The 20,986-nt window shown below is 46.7% G+C and overlaps 1 protein-coding gene across 1 annotated transcript in view; it reads right to left on the minus strand.

The window, feature by feature from the left end:
• Positions 1-17,661, minus strand: part of YJEFN3 (YjeF N-terminal domain containing 3) — a 267,519-nt gene extending 249,858 nt beyond the window's left edge. Inside the window, exon 1 of the mRNA XM_068271272.1 lies at positions 17,477-17,661. The gene's annotated coding sequence lies outside the window, so the exon portion shown is untranslated. The remainder of the gene's footprint in view (positions 1-17,476) is intronic.
• Between the last annotated feature and the right edge of the window lie 3,325 nt (positions 17,662-20,986).

Below are 20,986 nucleotides of genomic sequence, written 5' to 3' on the forward strand. Positions count from 1 at the left end.
GCAGAGAGCAGAGGAAATGTATCTAATGTGCAACATAAATAATTGTAATTGTGTGTGTGAAACATGACACCTGACAGGCTTTAAATATAACTCTGCTCCAATGTTACAATGTTCTGAGCATGTCAGACTGCAGAAATTCACCTATGCAAATGAAACATTCCAAAATCTACACACAACGAATTACAACTTTTGCCTCTGATATTTTACATGAAAAGTAGGAAAATGTTTACACGGCTACTTAGACATTATTTGAACTTTGGCCTCAATTCACTAAGATCATGCTGGAGATAATAAGGCAAGAGAAAACTTGCCACTACACAGTGAGAGAGTTATCTTATCTCCAGGTGGTCGCAACGGTCGCCACGGCGACCGGGCCCGGCTCCTGAAGAGGCGGGGGAGGGGCCCGGGGGGGCCCATGTCTATTTGTGGTGCCCGTGCGGCCCGTGCGCGCTATTGGGAGGGGGAAGCCGCAGCCGCGGCGAGGGCAGCCCGACCTCTCCCTCCCTTCCTCTCCCCGGCCCCCCCCCCTTCAAATGCAGAGTGCGCGGCGCACGGAAGCGCTGTAGTAGGCTGAACTCACCTCCATCCCTGCGTTCCAAGCGCCGCTGATCTCCTCCCGCTGTATAGATGCTGATACACACTGCTTCCGGCTAAACAGGAAGCAGTGTGTAACAACATCTATACAGAGCGGGAGGAGATCAGCGGCGCAGGGATGGAGGTGAGTTCTGCCTGCTACAGCGCTTCCGTGCGCCGCGCACTCTGCATTTGAAGGGGGGGGGCCCGGGGAGAGGAAGGGAGGGAGAGGTCGGGCTGCCCTCGCCGCGGCTGCGGCTTCCCCCTTCACTATGGGGGGCACCTACCTAATCCTGGGGGGCAGCTACCTACCTAACCTATCCTGGGGGGGGCAGCTACCTACCTAACCTATCCTGGGGGGGCAGCTACCTACCTAACCTATCCTGGGGGGGCAGCTACCTACCTAACATATCCTGGGGGGGGCAGCTACCTACCTAACCTATCCTGGGGGGGCAGCTACCTACCTAACCTATCCTGGGGGGCAGCTACCTACCTAATCTATCCTGGGGGGGCAGCTACCTACCTAACCTATCCTGGGGGGCAGCTACCCACCTAACCTATCCTGGGGGGTGGGGGCAGCTACCCACCTAACCTATCCTGGGGGGTGGGGGCAGCTACCTACCTAACCTATCCTGGGGGGCAGCTACCTAATCTATCCTGGGGGGCAGCTACCTAATCTATCCTGGGGGGCAGCTACCTAATCTATCCTGGGGGGCAGCTACCTACTCTAATCTATCCTGGGGGGCAGCTACCTACTCTAATCTATCCTGGGGGGCAGATACCTACTCTAACCTATCCTGGGGGGCAGTTACCTACCTAATCTATCCTGGGGGGCAGCTACCCACCTAACCTATCCTGGGGGGCAGCTACCCACCTAACCTATCCTGGGGGGGGGCAGCTACCTACCTAATCTATCCTGGGGGGCAGCTACCTAATCTATCCTGGGGGGCAGCTACCTAATCTATCCTGGGGGGCAGCTACCTACTCTAATCTATCCTGGGGGGCAGCTACCTACTCTAACCTATCCTGGGGGGCAGCTACCTACTCTAACCTATCCTGGGGGCAGCTACCTAATCTAACCTATCCTGGGGGAAAGCTACCTAATCTATCCTGGGGGGCAGCTACCTAACATATACTGGGGGGCACCTACCTCATCTAATCTATCCTGGGGGGCAGCTACCTAATCTATCCTGGGGGGCAGCTACCTAATCTATCCTGGGGGGCAGCTACCTAACCTATCCTGGGGGGCAGCTACCTACTCTAACCTATCCTGGGGGGCAGCTACGTACTCTAACCTATCCTGGGGGGCAGCTACGTACTCTAACCTATCCCGGGGGGCAGCTACCTACTCTAACCTATTCTGGGGGGCAGCTACCTATTCTAACCTATCCTGGGGGCAGCTACCTAATCTAACCTATCCTGGGGGAAAGCTACCTAATCTATCCTGGGGGGCAGCTACCTAACCTATACTGGGGGGCAGCTACCTAACCTATACTGGGGGGCACCTACCTCATCTAACCTATACTGGGGGGCAGCTACCTAATCTAACCTATACTGGGGGGCACCTACCTATCTAACCTGGGGGCACTTACTTGTCTAACCTGTATTCGGGGCACCTAGCTAGCCTATACAGGTGGCAACTATACTGGCTACCTATATTGGAGGCACCTACCTAACTAACCTATACTGGGGGCACCTATTCTGGCTACCTATATTAGAGGCACCCACTAGCTAACCTGTACTGGGGGCACCTATCTATCTAACCTATACCGGCGGCGCCTGCCTATCTAACCTATACTGGGGGCAACTATACTGGCTACCTATGCTGGAGGCACCTACCTGGCTAACCTATACCGGGGGCAACTATACTGGCTTACCTATGCCTGGCTACCTATACTGGGGGGACCTATAGCTGGCTATAGGGATTTGGATATGTGTGTGCGTCGGGTGTTGCCAGGGGAGGGGGGCTGTTGTTGCCGTGGGGGGGGCCCCACATCCAGATTCCGCATCGGGGCCCAGAGGTTTGTAGCTACGCCACTGCTTATCTCTTCACTCCTTAAGTTACCTCCTCTGTAGTTATTTTCACACGCAGTTAATTAACATCCTGTCTTTAACTTTAAAATTCTGGAGTTATTTTAAGGATTGAAGAGTTAAGTTAAAGATAAGAGTTAACTTTAGGTTTGCCTGAGGTAAAACGTTTACTCTAGTGTCACTCTAGAAACGTTATTAAAGACAGGAGATAAGCTTAGTGAATTGAGGCCATTGTCATTTCAGAACACTTGGTTTAATAGTGTTCCTTTAACCGGTTCAGCGCCGCAGTGCCGAAAATCTCATGCATCCGAGCAACGTTCACCTCCCATTCATTCGCCTATAACTTTATTGCTACTTATCACAATGAATTGATCTATATCTTGTTTTTTCCGCCACTAATTAGGCTTTCTTTGGGTACTACATTTTGCTAAGAATTATTTTTTTCTAAATCCATTTTAACAGGAAGATTAAGAAAGAAATGAAAAAAAATCATTATTTCTCAGTTTTTGGCCATTATAGTTTGAAATTAATATACGCTACCGTAATTAAAACCCATGTATTTTATTTGCCCATCTGTCCTGTTAATTACACCATTTAAACGATGTCCCTATCACAATTTATGGTGCCGATATTTCATTTAGAAATAAAGGTGCATTTTTTCAATTTGCGTCCATCACTATTTATAAGCTTATAATTTTAAATAATATAATAACATACTCTCTTGACATGTATATTTAAAAAGTTTAGACCCTTGGGTAACTATTTATGTTGGTTTTTTTTTTTTAATTGTATTTTTTTTATTTATTTTTTTAATAAAAAATGTATGTGGGTAATTTTTGGTGTGGGAGGGAAACTGCTTATTTTACATGTAAAATAAGCAAATTCTTTAATTAAAAAATGTATGAGGGTGCAGTTTACTATTTGGCCACAAGATGGCCACAGTGAGAAAAGTCCTGGATGCGAACGATCTCGCATCCAGGAACCAAAATTCAGAGGAGTTGTTTCCTGGGGGCAGAAATACCACGCTCTCTGGAGAGAAAGCGTCGGTATTTCTGCGGGGAAGTTAGATCGGTGAATGGGAATTATATTCCCATTCACTGATCGGGGGGCTAGCGGCGGGCGGTGGGTGAACGCGCGGGCGCGCGCCCGATCGCGTGCACCACGCATTGAAAGCAGCAGTGCCTTTCTGGACGAGAAAGCTCGTCCAGAAAGGCCGAACTGGTTAAGCTCAAAATTGAGCTCAGGTGCATCCTGTTTCTCCTCATCATCCTTGCAATGTTTCTGCAGTTTAATTGGAGTCCACCTGCGGTAAATTCAGTTGATTGGACATGATTCAGAGAGGCACACACCTGTCTATATAAGGTCCCACAGTTAACAGTTCATGTCAGAGCACAAACCAAGCATGAAGTCAAAATAATTGTCTGTAGGCCTCTAAAACAGAATTGTTTCAAGGCACACAAATCTGGGGAAGGACAACTCTGTGTATGTCCTTGAGTGGCCAAGCCAGAGCCCAGACTTGAACATCTGTGGAGAGATCTTAAAATGGCTGTGCACCTATGCTTCCCATCCAACCTGATGCTGCTTGAGATGTGCTGAAAAGAGAAATGGGTGAAACTGGCCAAGTATAGGTGTGCCAAGCTTGTGGCATAATATTTCAAAAGACTTTAGGCTGTAATTGCTGAAAAGGGTGCATCAACAAAGTATTGAGCAAAGGCAGTGAATGCATTTGATTTCTCCGTTATTTTATTTTTAATACATTTGCCAAAACCTCAAGTAAACTTTTTCACCTTGCCATTATGGGGTGTTGTGTGTAGAATTCTGAGGGAAAAATGAATACTTTCTGGATGCATTGTACTTAAGGTATATAAGGCGAGAAATGTTGCTTGTGGGGATAGGGGAGACAGTAAAAGAATGATAATCCATGGTAACAGCAGCAATACCACAGTAAAGTCCGGTAATGGGCACAATCTAGTCCCCGGAGACTACAGTAGATGGTCTCAGTTACTGTGTATTGTAGTGGTGTTAAAAGTATCCCCCTCCCCTTACGAACACCCAGTGTAAAATGACACTTTGGAAGTGTTTTTCACTTTACAGTCATTTGAAAAAGTTTAGGAATCCCTCTGAACATACATAATAATTTACCCTACTGTCGACAAAACTAAGAGTGGTATGTCTTTAATTTCCTTGGAACATCAGCGCTGCATAATATGTTGGCACTTAATAAATACAATAATTCAATAAATAAATAAATCTGTGCACCATGATGTTTTCCAAACAAAGATTAGTGGAAACAGACTGGGAGGACATTGTCATTGCCTTAAAATACCTCTATAGAACCCACATTACTCCCCACCGGTTATCTAAAATGAATCTGTGTGTGTCTGATGCCGGCTGGAGATGCGGGGCTGGGGATGCTGGATCTATTCATATATTTTGGGAGTGCTTTGAGATCCACTCTTTTTGGACCCAGGTCCACGATCTCCTAGTGTATGTCATTGGTCCCCATCCACAGCTGTTACTATGCTTTTGAGTCATTTTGGTGACACTTCACATAGTGAGAAAAAACGTTTTTGGGCCTAAATTGCTGCTATTTTACACCAGAAAAGCAGTGGCATCGGCCTGGAAAAATCCAGCAGCACCGACTATTGCGGACCTTAAATCATATATGTATAAATACTTGCCCAAATATAAGAATCTTTATGGAGATAGAGGGTCGGTAAAGAAGTTTTACAAGATCTAGAAACAAATGACTGTGTTCCATATTAATGTTTGATCTTTAATTTTACATTTTCTTTGCTATGATATATATTGTAGCTGTGCATTATTCTGTGTCAGTCTTGCTGGGAGAGGGGGTGGGCCGGGCTTAGAGGGAGACCAGGGCCGGCCCGCCCATGAGGCGGGGTGAAACTTTTGCCTCAGGCGGCACTTCTGGGGGGGCGGCACCCACCCGTCCATGTGTGTGGGGGGCCGCCCGAGCTGGAGGGGATAGCGGGCAGGAAGGGGGTATTGGGCCTAGCGGCGGGGAGGGGGGTCGGACCCCCCCCTCCCTCGCCTGGGTCCCCCGTCCTCCGCTCCCCTCCAGCTTTAAAAAGGTCCGTGCTGTGGCTGCAGCTCTTCGTAAGAGGCAACGGGCGGGGATTACTCACCTCTTTCTCGTTCCAGGCCAGCGTGCGCTCCACTGACGTCGCTTCCTGCTACGCCGCAGGAAGTGACGTCAGTGGAGCGCACGCTGGCCTGGAACGAGGAAGAGGTGAGTAATTCCCGCCCGTTGCCTCTTACGAATAGCTGCAGCCACAGCACGGACCTTTTTAAAGCTAGAGGGGAGCGGAGGACGGGGGACCCAGGCGAGGGAGGGGGGGGGGGGTCCGACCCCCCTCCCCGCCGCTAGGCCCAATACCCCCTTCCTGCCCGCTATCCCCTCCAGCTCGGGCGGCCCCCAACAACAACGGCTTGGGGGGGGGGGGGGGGGAGGGCGGCGGCGATTTCTTTGAAAATTGCCTCAGGTGGCAAAAAGTCTAGGGCCGGGCCTGAGGGAGACCACTATAATGTGAATGTATGTTATTTCACTTGTTATAACAATAAAACTGTTTTTAAAAAAGATTTTAGTTAAGCAATATTTAGTTGTAGGAAATTAAATCAAATGTGAAAAACTGTGCAAAAATGTGGGTATTGTAATTTTGCTGATTTGAATACATGTAACTGCTCAATACTGAATACAGTATTAAGCACATCAAGTAGTTCATTTTGAGGCATTTGTTTTCTAGACTACTCCTCACGGTTTAGGGCCCCTAAAATGACAGGGCAGTATAGGAACCCCACAAGTGACCCCATTTTAGAAATAAGACACCCCAAGGTATTCCGTTAGGTTTATGGCGAGTTCATAGAAGATTTTATTTTTTGTCACAAGTTAGTGAAAAATGACACTTTGTGGAAAAAAAAACAATAAAAATCAATTTCCGTTAACTTTTGACAAGGGGGTGATTAGAGGGGAAAATAGATGCAATCAATGCACTGGGGAGGTGATCGGAAGGGGGTCTGAGGGGGATCTGAGGGTTTGGCCGAGTGATCAGGAGCCCACACGGGGCAAATTAGGGCCTGATCTGATGGGTAGGTGTGCTAGGGGGTGACAGGAGGTGATTGATGGGTGTCTCAAGGTGTTATTAGAGGGGGGAATAGATGCAAGCAATGCACTGGCGATGTGATCAGGGCTGGGGTCTGAGGGCGTTCTGAGGGTGTGGGCGGGTGATTGAGTGCCCTAGGGGCAGATAGGGGTCTAATCTGATAGGTAGCAGTGACAGGGGGTGATTGATGGGTAATTAGTGGGTGTTTGGAGGAGAGAACAGATGTAAACACTGCACTTGGGAGGTGATCTGATGTCGGATCTGCGGGCGATATATTGGTGTGGGTGGGTGATCAGATTGCCCGCAAGGGGCAGGTTAGGGGTGGATTGATTGGTGGCAGTGACAGGGGGTGATTGATGGGTGGCAGTGACAGGGGTTGATTGATGGGTGGCAGTGACAGGGGGTGATTGATGGGTGATTGACAGGTGATCAGTGGGTTATTACAGGGAAGAAGAGATGTAAATATTGCACTGGCGAATTGATAAGGGGGGGTCTGAGGGCAATCTGAGCGTGTAGGCGGGTGATTGGGTGCCCGCAAGGGGCAGATTAGGGTCTGATCTGATGGGTAACAGTGACAGGTGGTGATTGATGGGTGATTGATGGGTAATTAGTGGGTGTTTAGGGTAGAGAACAGATGTAAACACTGCACTTGGGAGGTGATCGGACGTCGGATCTGCGGGCGATCTATTGGTGTGGGTGGGTGATCAGATTGCCCGCAAGGGGCAGGTTAGGGGCTGATTGATGGGTGGCAGTGACAGGGGGTGATTGATGGGTGGCAGTGACAGGGGGTGATTAATGGGTGATTGACAGGTGATTGACAGGTGATCAGTGGGTTATTACAGGGAAGAAGAGATGTAAATATTGCGCTGGCGAATTGATAAGGGGGGGTCTGAGGGCAATCTGAGCGTGTAGGCGGGTGCTTGGGTGCCCGCAAGGGGCAGATTAGGGTCTGATCTGATGGGTAACAGTGACAGGTGGTGATAGGGGGTGATTGATGGGTGATTGATGGGTAATTAGTGGGTGTTTAGGGTAGAGAACAGATGTAAACACTGCACTTGGGAGGTGATCGGACGTCGGATCTGCGGGCGATCTATTGGTGTGGGTGGGTTATTAGATTGCCCGCAAGGGGCAGGTTAGGGGCTGATTGATGGGTGGCAGTGACAGGAGGTGATTGATGGGTGGCAGTGACAGGGGGTGATTGATGGGTGATTGACAGGTGATTGACAGGTGATCAGTGGGTTATTACAGGGAAGAAGAGATGTAAATATTGCGCTGGTGAATTGATAAGGGGGGGTCTGAGGGCAATCTGAGCGTGTAGGCGGGTGCTTGGGTGCCCGCAAGGGGCAGATTAGGGTCTGATCTGATGGGTAACAGTGACAGGTGGTGATAGGGGGTGATTGATGGGTAATTAGTGGGTGTTTAGGGTAGAGAACAGATGTAAACACTGCACTTGGGAGGTGATCGGACGTCGGATCTGCGGGCGATCTATTGGTGTGGGTGGGTGATTAGATTGCCCGCAAGGGGCAGGTTAGGGGCTGATTGATGGGTGGCAGTGACAGGGGGTGATTGATGGGTGGCAGTGACGGGGTGATTGATGGGTGATTGACAGGTGATCAGTGGGTTATTACAGGGAAGAAGAGATGTAAATATTGCACTGGCGAATTGATAAGGGGGGGTCTGAGGGCAATCTGAGCATGTAGGCGGGTGATTGGGTGCCCGCAAGGGGCAGATTAGGGTCTGATCTGATGGGTAACAGTGACAGGTGGTGATAGGGGGTGATTGATGGGTGATTGATGGGTAATTAGTGTGTGTTTAGGGTAGAGAACAGATGTAAAAAAAAATTTCCCTGTCCTGAGAGATTGACAACTAAGGGCACAGAGAGGAAAAAACTTTCTGTTCTCTGAACAATTGTTCTAATGACTGCATTTACTCAGCCACTGATAAGGAATCATACAGTTTTGCAGACAAAGATTTGTAGACAGTCCCTATTTACTGTTCTTGTAGACAGTCCCTATACAGTTTTCTGCACACCATGTGTGTTTTTATATGTGAAAACATGCATGCTTTATCACAGAAGCTGTGTAAATGATGGAGAAAATGCATGCAATGATTCACTGCTGTCTGTTTTTATCTACATGTGGAAAACACATTCAAGTGTGCACTAGCCAATTTAATAACATTGGTTGCCAGTTTACCAGTGCAGAAAGTGTGTGTGGGGGGGTAAGGGGGCCCCATCCAAAGTTTTCCCAGGGGGGCCCCGTGATTTATAGTTAAGCCCCTGGTCCCTCCACAATCCCCCAGGCTGACCTGTTATTGCTGACTCTACCCACTTAATGAAGCTCTTAAAATGGGTTTCTTGGGATGCCAGTTATAGATGGCTTACTCTACAATGTAGCCTCTGACCAACGGCAGTGTTTTCCCAGTGGGAACGCATCTGTTAATAGCCTTATGGACTATTAAAATTCCAGTAAGTGGAATTTACCTTTTCCCCTCTAATCCTAACCAAGATAATATAGACTACTGAAGATGCGTGCATATGCTGGTCTACATTTGGCCATGACGGACTATAAAGACTGCCATGGCTGAAAATCGGAACTCAGACCAGCGCATGTACAGTGGCTGCCCAACATCTGTCAAAGATCGGTAATGCTGGATTTTTAGTGATCCCCTATGCCTGCACGCCCACAGTGTTCTCCCCACTCCCCCGTATGCAGGAATTTGCACTGCTGCTTGCCACTCTTTCTCCCTCCATAGCAACAGATGTCTTGATAGCCAGGAGGCTGATTACGCGTCTAAACAGTATTGGCTCTTCTCTGTCGCCCAAGAGAGGGTATACTGTTGCCAGGTGACAGAGGTCCCCCAAAGATCCCCTGTTGTGTATGGGACTTTAAACCCTAATCTTTTCATAAATTGCAACATAATTCAAAGAAAGAATTAAAGAAAAAACACACAACAGATTTTGAATACTTTTGCAAGGCACTGTATATATTTTTTTACTATGAGCAAATTTATTCATACCGCTAATCTACATATATAAAAATCTTCAAATCTATAAGAACCAACGTGCTTATGGACAATGCTGGTACTAAATAGGTTTTATATCAGGTTTTATATTGTTCCGGTTAATTCCATTTATTTCTAATTATGTCTACCTCATTTGATGCAATATACAGTATAATCTGTGCTATTTTTATTACTACTGAATGTTTTCTTTTTATGGTGTGCATTTAGTTGGATTGGTGTGATACTCAATAGCTAAACCTCTGATAAGAGGCACTTTTCACCTGATCAACTGAGTAGACCCATGAAATGCACTATGATGGACCTTAGTTAACCTTGTAAACACTTTTTAGCTGGTCGTTAGGAGGTAAGAACTATACTAATGGTTCATACACACTTGAGATAAAAGTCTTTGGAAAAGGCAAGATCACAGACTAATTTTACCCCCTTCCATGTAGTATGAGAGCCATACCTACACAGTCTATTCTATGGAGCTGCACTCCCCATCAAATAAAATCTTTGCAAGATGCTGCACACAAAGATGCCCGTACACACTCAAAAGATCATTATCTGCAAAAGATCTGTTCTTGCAAAAGATCCATTCCTGCAAAATGCATTCATAGTCTATGATATCTGCAGATCCTCATACACACTTGGTTTAACAGACAATCATCTGCAGATCAGATCCACCAGGATGGATTTTCAGATCTGCAGATGATTGCCAGATATGCAGATGAAGTCTGTTAACCACTTGCCGACCGCACGCTTATACCGTGCGTCGGCAAAGTGGCAGCTGCAGGACCAGCGACGCAGTACTGCGTCGCCAGCTGCAGCTTAATTAATCAAGAAGCAGCCGCTCGCGCGAGCGGCTGCTTCTTGTCAAATCACGGCGGGGGGCTCCGTGAATAGCCTGCGGGCCGCCGATGGCGGCTCGCAGGCTAGATGTAAACACAAGCGGAAATAATCCGCTTTGTTTACATTTGTACGGCGCTGCTGCGCAGCAGCGCCGTAAGGCAGATCGGCGATCCCCGGCCAATCAGCGGCCGGGGATCGCCGCCATGTGACAGAAGACAGCCTGTCACTGGCTGCACAGGACGGATAGCGTCCTGTGCAGCCCAGATCTCCGGGGGGAGCAGGTAGGAGAGGGAGGGGGGAGAATGTCGCCGCGGGGGGGGCTTTGAGGTGCCCCCCCCGCAACATGCCAGACAGGAGGAGCGATCAGACCCCCCCTGCACATCATCCCCCTAGTGGGGAAAAAAGGGGGGCGATCTGATCGCTCTGTGTGGCCGCGGATCTGTGCTGGGGGCTGCAGAGCCCACCCAGCACAGATCCAAACAAACAGCGCTGGTCCTTAAGGGGGGGTAAAGGGTGGGTCCTCAAGTGGTTAAACAAGGTGTGTATGATGATCTGCAGATCTCATAGACTATGAATGCATTTTGCAGGAATGGATCTTTTGCAGGAACAGATCTTTTGCAGATAATGATCTTTTGAGTGTGTACGGGCATCTTTGTGTGCAGCATCTTGCAAAGATTTTATCTGATGGGGAGTGCAGCTCCATAGAATAGACTGTGTAGAGTATGGCTCTCATACTACATGGAAGGGGGTAAAATTGGTCTGTGATCTTTCATTTTCCAAAGACGTTTATCTCAAGTGTGTATGCAGCATTAGGCTCATACACACATAAGACTATAGTCTTTGGAAACTGAAAGATCACAGACCAATCTTACCACCCTTCATGTAGTATGAGAGCCATACTCTACACAGTCTATTCTATGGAGCTGAACTCCCCATCAGACAGAAATCTTTGCAAGATGCTGCACACACAGATGCTGTACAGACACAAAAGATCAGTATCTGCAAAAGATCTGTTCTGCCAAAGATCCGTTCCTGCAAATTGCATTCATAGTCTATGAGATCTGCAGATCATCATACACACATTGTTTAACTGACATTCATCTGCAGATCAGACAATCATCTGCAGATCTGAAAATCCATCCCGGTGGATCTGATCTGCATATGAATGTCTGTTAAACAAGGTGGGTATGAGGATCTGCAGATATCATAGACTATGAATGCATTTTGCAGGAACGGATCTTTTGCAGCAACAGATCTTTTGCAGATACTGATCTTTTGAATGTCTACCTCTTTTCCACGGACTGTTTCTAGGCAGTGAAATGCCTCTCAAACTCTCACAACTTCTCACTGCTGCCTGGCAACTGCTTGCTGAACACACAGCTCAACAGTTCGTGGAAAAAAGGCCTTATAGTGGGATTCAATTGGTCCCTTTTCAGGCAGCATACAATTATGCATAATTTTGGAATTATTTGCATCTCATTTACCATCTCTAGCCTTCACTTTAGGGCCGTAACCTTTGGTCACTGACTAGATCTTCTTATTGCACTTACCTGTCCAGGTCTGACGCCTGGCATACACAGGTGCCCATGTGCAGGTCTCTGCACCCAGGGCCGGTTTAAGCAACAATGGGGCCCCAGGGCAAAATAAACCTGGGGGCCCCCCCAACATATACCCCGGAACAAAAATCGGCATTAAGAGACCTTTTTTGCAGCTGGTATAGTCAGGGTGTGAAGCCCCAATCGGTCGGAGCTCCACATTCTGGCTATTCCAGCCTGCATGGGGGACAAGGGGTTACAAAGTTTCAGGAGGGGGGACCCCACAATTTTTTTTTTTAAATTCCCACACTCTAAACATAAAAAAAAAAAAAAATTGGGAAAATAGGAAAACATGCCAGGGATCTTCATACAGCCATATTGCGGCTGTATAGCGATCCCTGGCCAAAGCGCTGCGGCTGCGTATAGACCCCCTGGAAACCCCGTCAGGAAATTTATTGCGCTTTCGTTTGATGCATGTAAAATTACACTACCGTTAGGTTTGCTACTAAAAGTGACATTTACCGCATTTAAAAGTATACTTTTTTTCCTTCAAAACTTTAAAATCGATTTTCTCAAAAACTATAAGGTCTTTTTGAAAAATTGTGTTTTCCTCTTAATCCTAATGATCTCCTTAACATACCCTGCAAATTTAGGGTTTCTAGCATTGAGGGCTGGTGCACACCGAGCGGCTTTTTCCGCGTTTTCAGATCCGCTTGCGGCTGCGGATCTGCTTGGTCAATGTATCTCAATGGGGTGGTGCACACCAGAGCGGCAGGCGTTTTGCAGCAACGAAAAATGCCTGGGTGAGGCATTTTTTGGATTTCGGATGCGTTTCTGCCCCAATGTTAAGTATAGGAAAAACGCAAACTGCTCTGAAAAACGCCTGTTCAGAGCGGTTTTGCAGGCGTTTTTGTTACAGAAGCTGTTCAGTAACAGCTTTACTGTAACAATATATGAAATCTACTATACTGAAAACCGCAGCAGCAATCCGCAAAACGCTAGCAAAACGCCTCATAAAAATGAAAAAAAGCGTTTAAAAATCTGCTAGCGTTTTGCGGATCTGCTAGCGGGTTTTGGTGTGCACCAGCCCTTAAGGTGGATTTGCTATTAACCATTAAAGTCGGCAGGTTTTTAAATGTGTTTTTTTTTTCCTTTGAAACTTTAAAATCGATTTTCTCAAAAACTATAAGGCCGATTTTGAAATTTTTTTTTTCCTCTTGTAGCCACTGGGGGCCCCTACAAGCTCTGGGGCCCTGGGGCAGCTGCCTCCTTTGCCTTAATGGTAGCGCCGGCCCTGTCCGCACCAGATCTTAGCCTCTGGTGTAGGGTCATATTCAGGTTCGTCAAGGAACAGTTTTGGACTCAGGCTGCTTTCACAGTGGGACGTTAAGGTCCCGCGTTACAGCAGTCTGTAACGCAGCCTAATTCACAGCAATAATAAATCAATGGGCTGTTCACAGTGCCCACGTTGCGTTGGAGTATAACGCAGCATGGTAAATAAAAGTGCCGCATGCTGTGCGTTATACTCATATGTAGCTGCTTTCGGATGTTTGCACATGCTCAGTAATGTTTGTTTAAAAAAAATAAAAATGTGCCGCAAAAGCCGTTTTCGTTCGATACGCATGCGTCAAAAAGTATGTATCATGTACGCATCAAGAGACGCATAATGCAGATCAATGTAACGTCCAACTTCAAAGCTAACATGCGTTGCGTTAGGGGCACGTTATGCGACCTTAACCTCGCATCTAACGCAACGTCTTGGTGTGAAAGAGCCCTAATAGTTGTGGGGACATGCTTCATGGCACAAGCATGTTTGAGAACATGCACATTTTAATGCTGAGATACACACATAAGTTTGAGGAGTTCCAATGACTAGTGAAGTAACATTGTAGCTAGTAACTGTGTTCTTATTAATATTCTTGATCCTGTGTCCCTGATCCTTGATAGCCTGATCACTCATCTACTGCTAAGCTTCTGCTTAGCTGACTACCTGCTTGTTACTTATCCTCAGCTTGTCTGACTATCCATCTGTTTCCGAGCCTCTGCCAGGCTGACTTTACATGTTTCTGATCCTCTGCTTGTCTGACTACCAACTCAGTTGATCCATCAGTCAGGCACTCTTGCCTGTTATGATCTCTGCTTTCCTGTATCCACTCTCAGGGCCCGTTCAGACTGCAAAACGCGGACGGCCACGCATGCAGAACGCAACACGTACGAACGCACGCCATCCACGTTCGTATGCGTTGCGTGGCTGATCCCATCACTGAAAAGTGAATGGGACAGCCGGGCGTTTTTGTAAAATCTGCGTGCAGCATGCGTTCCCGGACCGCACAGGAAAAAAAAACGCAAATGAAAACTGACAAGTGGAAACAGTCCCATCCACTTGTATTGCCTATGCGAATCCGCATACGCAAGACGCATGCGGATTCGCGATAGTGGAAACGGGGCCTCAGTCCATGCAATTCATTCACTGCCATTGGTTACAGCATTAAAGGACCACTATCGTGATTTGTGAAACATTTCATTTTTAACACCCCCAAAGTACTTACACCAAACATACAGATGATCCCCTGTGTCATTTATTTTAATTTCTAGTATAGTGCTTTAAACATTCACATATCACTGTGTTCTATATTCGTCAGTGCCTGCACTTGCGCTGACGGACTTTTGTAACTAAAATCCCTTCATAGGGGTAGCTGAGTCAGGTGATCTGTTATTTGCAACAGATGGTATAGCCCTTTTCCCCTGGTCCCCCAACTGTCATATCTCCGTGAAAGCTCAGGCATCTAACCGCTATTCCTCCGGCGCCAACCATCAGTAGCGGAAGGTCCCCGCACTTTCCCTGTGCCCTGCAGGCATTTGGGGAGGCAGCTCCAATCGCAGCGCGGACACTGCTGTGCAATGATAAGCTGAAGCCGCTCTCCCCGTCCATTGAATCGCCGTCAGCGCAAGTGCAGGCACTGACGTATATAGAACACAGTGATATGTGAATGTTTAAAGCACTATACTAGAAATTAAAATAACTGACGCAAGGGATCACCTATATGTTTGGTGTAACTACTGTAGTGGTGTTAAAAATGAAATGTTTTGCAATAGTGGCCCTTTAACTGCCCCTAAGAGGGTTTCACAATGTAATCCCTACTGATAGTCTAGGGTCAATTTACTTAAAATCATGCAGACATGTGGAGAACATACTGTACAAACTCAGTGGCTGGGATTTGAAGGCGGTGAATTCACCTCCTGTCAGCTGATCCTGCCCACTACTGGCTGGATACTAGCTTGTTGCATGGGTGGTGGACAGGCAGCCACCCCCCTGCCACCCACGGATTTGCATCTGAGCTTTTTGTCAAACTTGGTGTATGGTGTTAGAAAAATCTTACATGCAGCTAAATGGCGTTTGAGGCTAAACTGCCTGACAAGTGTGCAGTTCAACCTCCCCTGGAAAAGAGACCTAAGAATGTGACTGTGCGACTGGCTGTCAGATGGACTTAGTCAGTAAGGTGTATGTCACGAAATGAGCCTGTCACATGGGAGCATTTCACGTAAGGGAGTGCAGAAGCAAACTTTTAAAGGTTTTATTGCTAGAGCATTGATCAGGAGGAGGATGTGGGAAGTCTGTGGACAATTATTTGCACAGGTTTGGTTTAAGTATAATTTTATCTTGTGTATTAAAGGAATACTTAAAGGGAAGGTTCAGGGAGGGGAGTGAAAAAATAAAAATCAATTTCCACTTACCTGGGGCTACCTCCAGCCCGTGGCAGGCAGGAGGTGCCCTCGCCGCCGCTCTGCAGGCTCCCGGTGCTCTCCGGTGGCCGACCCGACCTGGCCAGGCCGGCTGCCAGGTCGGGCTCTTCTGCGCTCCAAGGCCCGGCACTTCTGCGTCCCACGCGGGCGCGCTGACGTCATCGGACGTCCTTCGGGCTGTACTGCGCAGGCGCAGAACTACTGCGCCTGCGCAGTACAGCCCGGAGAACGCAGAAGTGCCGGGCCTTGGAGCGCAGAAGAGCCTGACCTGGCAGCCGGCCTGGCCAGGTCGGGTCGGCCACCGGGAGCCTGCGGAGCGGCGGCGAGGGCACCTCCTGCCTGCCACGGGCTGGAGGAAGCCCCAGGTAAGTGGAAATTGATTTTTATTTTTTCACTCCCCTCCCTGAACCTTCCCTTTAAGTGAAACAAAATGATCTTTACTCACCCGGGGCATCCCTCAGCCCCTTGAAGCTGTATGGTGCCCTCGCAGCTCCGCTCCGATCGTCCTGTCCCCGGCGGCGGCTACTTCCGGGTTCGGCGACAGCCGCCGACAGGCTGGGAACGCGGGTGATTCTCCGCGTTCCCAGCCGCTATATTACCCTCTATGCTGCTATAGCGTATATATACACCATAGGGCACCATACAGCTTCAGGGGGCTGAGGGATGCCCCGGGTGAGTAACGATCATTTTTTTTTTCACTTATGTATTCCTTTAAGGCGCTCTTAAAGGGGCACTACAGCGAAAAACTGTAACATTTTAAACATGTGCAAACATATACAAATAAGAAGTAAATTTTTTCCAGAGTAAAATGAGCCATAAATTACTTTTCTCCTATGTTGCTGTCGCTTACAGTAGGTAGTAAAAATCTTAAATTATAAATAGTGGTTTTGCGCTCCTCTAATCAATATCTCACTTACACTATAACACTGGTCCCAATGGATCGCTAAACCCTGGGGGGTATCACCTCCCTGAACACTATTAGTATTGCACCAGTATGATGCGTGGGTAAAGCGCTCAACACTATTCCTATCAGCAGTATATGTAGTAAATACAAGGTAGTTCTTTTACATCAAAACCATCATATGTAACACAGATAGCAGCATACATAAATGTCCCAATGTTGCCAGGCTTTTACTCCTGTATGAGACTATATTTCCAACAGCAACAGTTCAGATTGTTCCAGCAACAGCTTGATTGAATCCACAATTAGATGTAAAAAACACCCTTACCAACGATATTGGCTGATCAAGTCAAAATCAGCATCAGCGTTTTTTCCAAAGGTAGAGAGATATGATCCCCTCCTCTCACAAGCCGACTTCATCCAAGATGACACTCAAAAGACAGAAAATAGCAAAACATAGCGTGACCCTGTTTCAACTTCCTTATAGTCACCACATGTGCTCACTTTGTGTCTCCCTACAAGTGCCTCCACCACCATGGAAATGATAAAAATGCAAGCTCACCAACTGCTATGGCTGATCCAGTAGACCAGCTACAAACGCTTGTCTGGGATGTCCACCCTGATAAATCTGTGCTGCACCTTAAAGAACTCAGAAAGAAGCCTCCATAGCGTAACTCCGTTTAATATTGTATAAAAACACAAAGTATTGCACTCACATGTCATGAAGATTAAATGCGCATTTAAAAGCTGAGCATCCTCATTGCTTCCAATTGTATCCAGCGTCTCCGCACACTGCGCCTGAGGCTCCGCCCTACCGGTTTCGTCATCAATGACTCATCTGCTAGAAGTGACAGGTTTTGGACTAGTCCATCTCTTTATAGGAGGTTATCAGGGATATATTTATTTTCAAAAGCACTTAGTGAATGACAGTTGCTCTGTCCAACTGCCAAAAAAACTGTGTAGGGAGCAGGGAAGCTGGCCAGCATCATTGCTTATATCCTTTTTAGGGAATATCTTTATAAAGAATAAAAGCCTTGCTGAGAATCCCCTATGAAGAGATAGACTAGTCCAAAACCTGATTTCTACTGCCTACTGTAAGTGACAGCAACATAGGAGAAAAGTAATTTATGGCTCATTTTACTCTGGAAAAAATGTACTTCTTAGTTATATATGTTTGCACATATTTTAAATTTTACAGTTTTTTGTTGTTGTAGTGCCCCTTTAAGAATGTATCTAGTTCTACCTTTTTATAGGATAAGCTTTTTTGCCCCCAAATGTTTTTAGGCGCCCCAAATCTAAAACATTTTTGAAGTATCAATATTCTAGATTCTGAATGATCTAGAGAATAATTTAAAGCGGAACTGAAAATCTTCTAAAAATAAAGTTTCACTTACCTGGGGATTCTGCAAGCATCCATCCTGTTGCGTGCCGGTCCTCCACGATCCTCCGTTCTCCTGCCGCCAGCTACTTTCGGTTTCGCCGATGGGCCACTGCGCCTGCACGGCTCTGGGCACACATATCCTTCTTCACGGTCCAGTCTGCAATAGCACTATTGCAGACGGGAACACAGAGAAGGGATACATTTGGCAGGGCTGTGCAGGCACAGTGGACCCTCGACTTACAAGTCCAGTAACAAAACTAGCTGGGGCGGGAACAGAGGATCGTGGAGGAGCGCCGTGGGACAGTACGGCTGCAAGGAGCTTGCAGAAGCCCCAGGTAAGTGAAACTATTTTTAGAAGATCTTCAGTTCCGCTTTAGATTTGGATTTTTTTAATTTCCTTTAAAGGGACACTTAAAGAGACACTGAAGCGAAAAAAAATATGATATAGTGAATTGGTTGTGTACTATGAATAATTACTAGAAGACTAGCAGCAAAGAAAATATTCTCATACTTTTATTTTCAGGTATATAGTGTTTTTTCTAACATTGCATCATTCTATAATACCGGTATGTGCAGATTACACAACACTCAGCATTCAAAATGAGTCTTTCAGAGCAGTCTGTGAAGTAATGACCTCTCCTCTAGCAGAGAAAAAGTAAACAGTACACTTACAGTTGAGATAATAAAAGTCAGATAACAGCCCTCTCCATGACTAACTTAGGCCTAGTGCACACCGAGCGGTTTTTGGAGCGATCCGCCGGCCGCATCCGCCTGGAAAAACGCTTGGCTAATGTATTGCAATGGGATGGTGCACACCGGCGGTTTGAGGTTTTTGCCAAGCCGCAAACGCGCCTCCTGCTGCGAGTTTGCGGATTTCGGAAGAGTTTCGTCCTCAATGTAAAGTATAGGAAAACCGCAAACCGATCTGAAAAACGCTACTTCAGAGCGGCTTGCCAGGCATTTTTGTTACAGAAGCTGTTCAGTAACAGCTTTTACTGTAACAATATCTGTAATCTGCTACACAAAAACGCAATCAAATCCGCTAGGTATGTTTAGAAAACCTCTCTAAACATACCTAGAATCGCTCTGAAATCAGCTCCCAAAACCGCTAGCGTATTGCGGATCTGCTAGCGGTTTTGGTGTGCACTGGGCCTTTGTCAGAGAGCTTAATGGCTTGTTTGCATAGAGATAACAACTGGAGTTTCTCAACTCTTCCTGTACTGGAAACAATTAGACTGATGTATCTGATCTTAATGTTTTATTTCTTAGCTGTACTACACATACAAATCATAATATCATAATTTTTTTTCGCTTCAGTGTCTCTTTAGGTCTGTGGAAAAAAATGAGTTTTACTCACCTGGGGCTTCCAGCAGCCCCCTGCAGCTGTATTGTGCCCACGCAGACTCCATCAGATGCTCCTGGCCCTGCCGGCAGCCACTTCCGGTTTCGACGACAGGAGCAGACAGGCAGGGAACCCAAGTGATTCTCCGTGTTCCCAGCCACAATAGCGCCCTCTATGCTGCTATAGCATAGATTATATATCATATAGCAGCATAGAGGGCGCTATTGTGGTCGGGAACGAGAAGAATCACTCGCGTTCCCTGCCTGTCGGCTTCTGTCGCCGAAACCGGAAGTGGCTGCCGGCAGGGCCAGGAGCATCTTGATGGGCACAATACAGCTGCAGGGAGCTGCTGGAAGCCCCAGGTGAGTAAAACTTATTTTTTTCCACAGACTTAGGTGTCCCTTTAATCCGTAAAATATTGATATATACAAATGAAAATTGTGATACTAGATTAGAGCTCTACCTGCAGGTTTTGATTGGCAGGCTTAAGTCTCTTTCACACGTTAGAGGCTTTTTGGCCAAGGCTGCTGGTCGGGGCAGTCTTTGCCAAGAATATAAAGTGTTTACAGCTGCCCAGTTGCATCATTGAAAGACCCAGAATACCCGATTGTCCAAGTTGAGTGCATTGCACCGTTCCAGCCAGAACCTGCTGCATTGTGCGTCGTGTTATTGTCCCTCCTTCCCCCTTCATTGCAACAGAATAGCCGGCTGTACCCTTATGATGTGTCTGTACAACACTCAGCCCTGAACTATCGTCTGAAGAATCAGGTCCCTTGTGAGTGAGTGTGCGTATAAGCACAGACCTATAATACATTCAAGAAAGGCATCATGCTATTGAAATGTAGTAAAGAAAAGATACTGTTGCTTCACAGTGAATTGGACCTGTTTATGAATCACAACAAAGCTTGCTTCAGTTACAAAATATTACCAGATGGTGCACCAGTCAAATCTAAAGTGTGCAAAATGTAATATTTAATATGCATCCAATTAAACATTGCTACACTCGAATAAAACCAACATTCTTAAAAAAATAAAAGAAAAACACTGTGAGCTATCCAAAGGCTAGAATTATCCTTTTCTAGTGGTACATTGTAAGCATTATGGGAGATTGTATTTTAAATACAACTCAGGTGAGAAGAACATAGTGGCTGCCGTATGTATTTCTTTTTTAACAACGCCAGTTGCCTGGTAGTCTTGCCGATTTGTTTGACTGCAGTAGTGTCTTAGGGACTGTCCCCACCTGTCAGTTTTTCTTAATGAGTTGTCTGACAGTTTTGCATTGCTGTCAATTGTTTCTCTGCAGGCGAAAAATGCATTAAAGTGTGAACTATTCCATTAACATTGGTTGCAGTTTTCCAGTGCACAGGCCCTATATCACACACCTGAAACAACCATGCAGCTTTCAGTCAGGAACATTTGATCTGCATGCTTGTTCAGGGTTTATGGCTGAAAGTATGAAGGTGGGTACACACATCAGATAAAAGTCTTTGGAAAATGAAAGAT

Source organism: Hyperolius riggenbachi, chromosome 1, assembly GCF_040937935.1.
Source record: "Hyperolius riggenbachi isolate aHypRig1 chromosome 1, aHypRig1.pri, whole genome shotgun sequence".
NCBI classification, from domain to species: Eukaryota; Metazoa; Chordata; class Amphibia; order Anura; family Hyperoliidae; genus Hyperolius; species Hyperolius riggenbachi.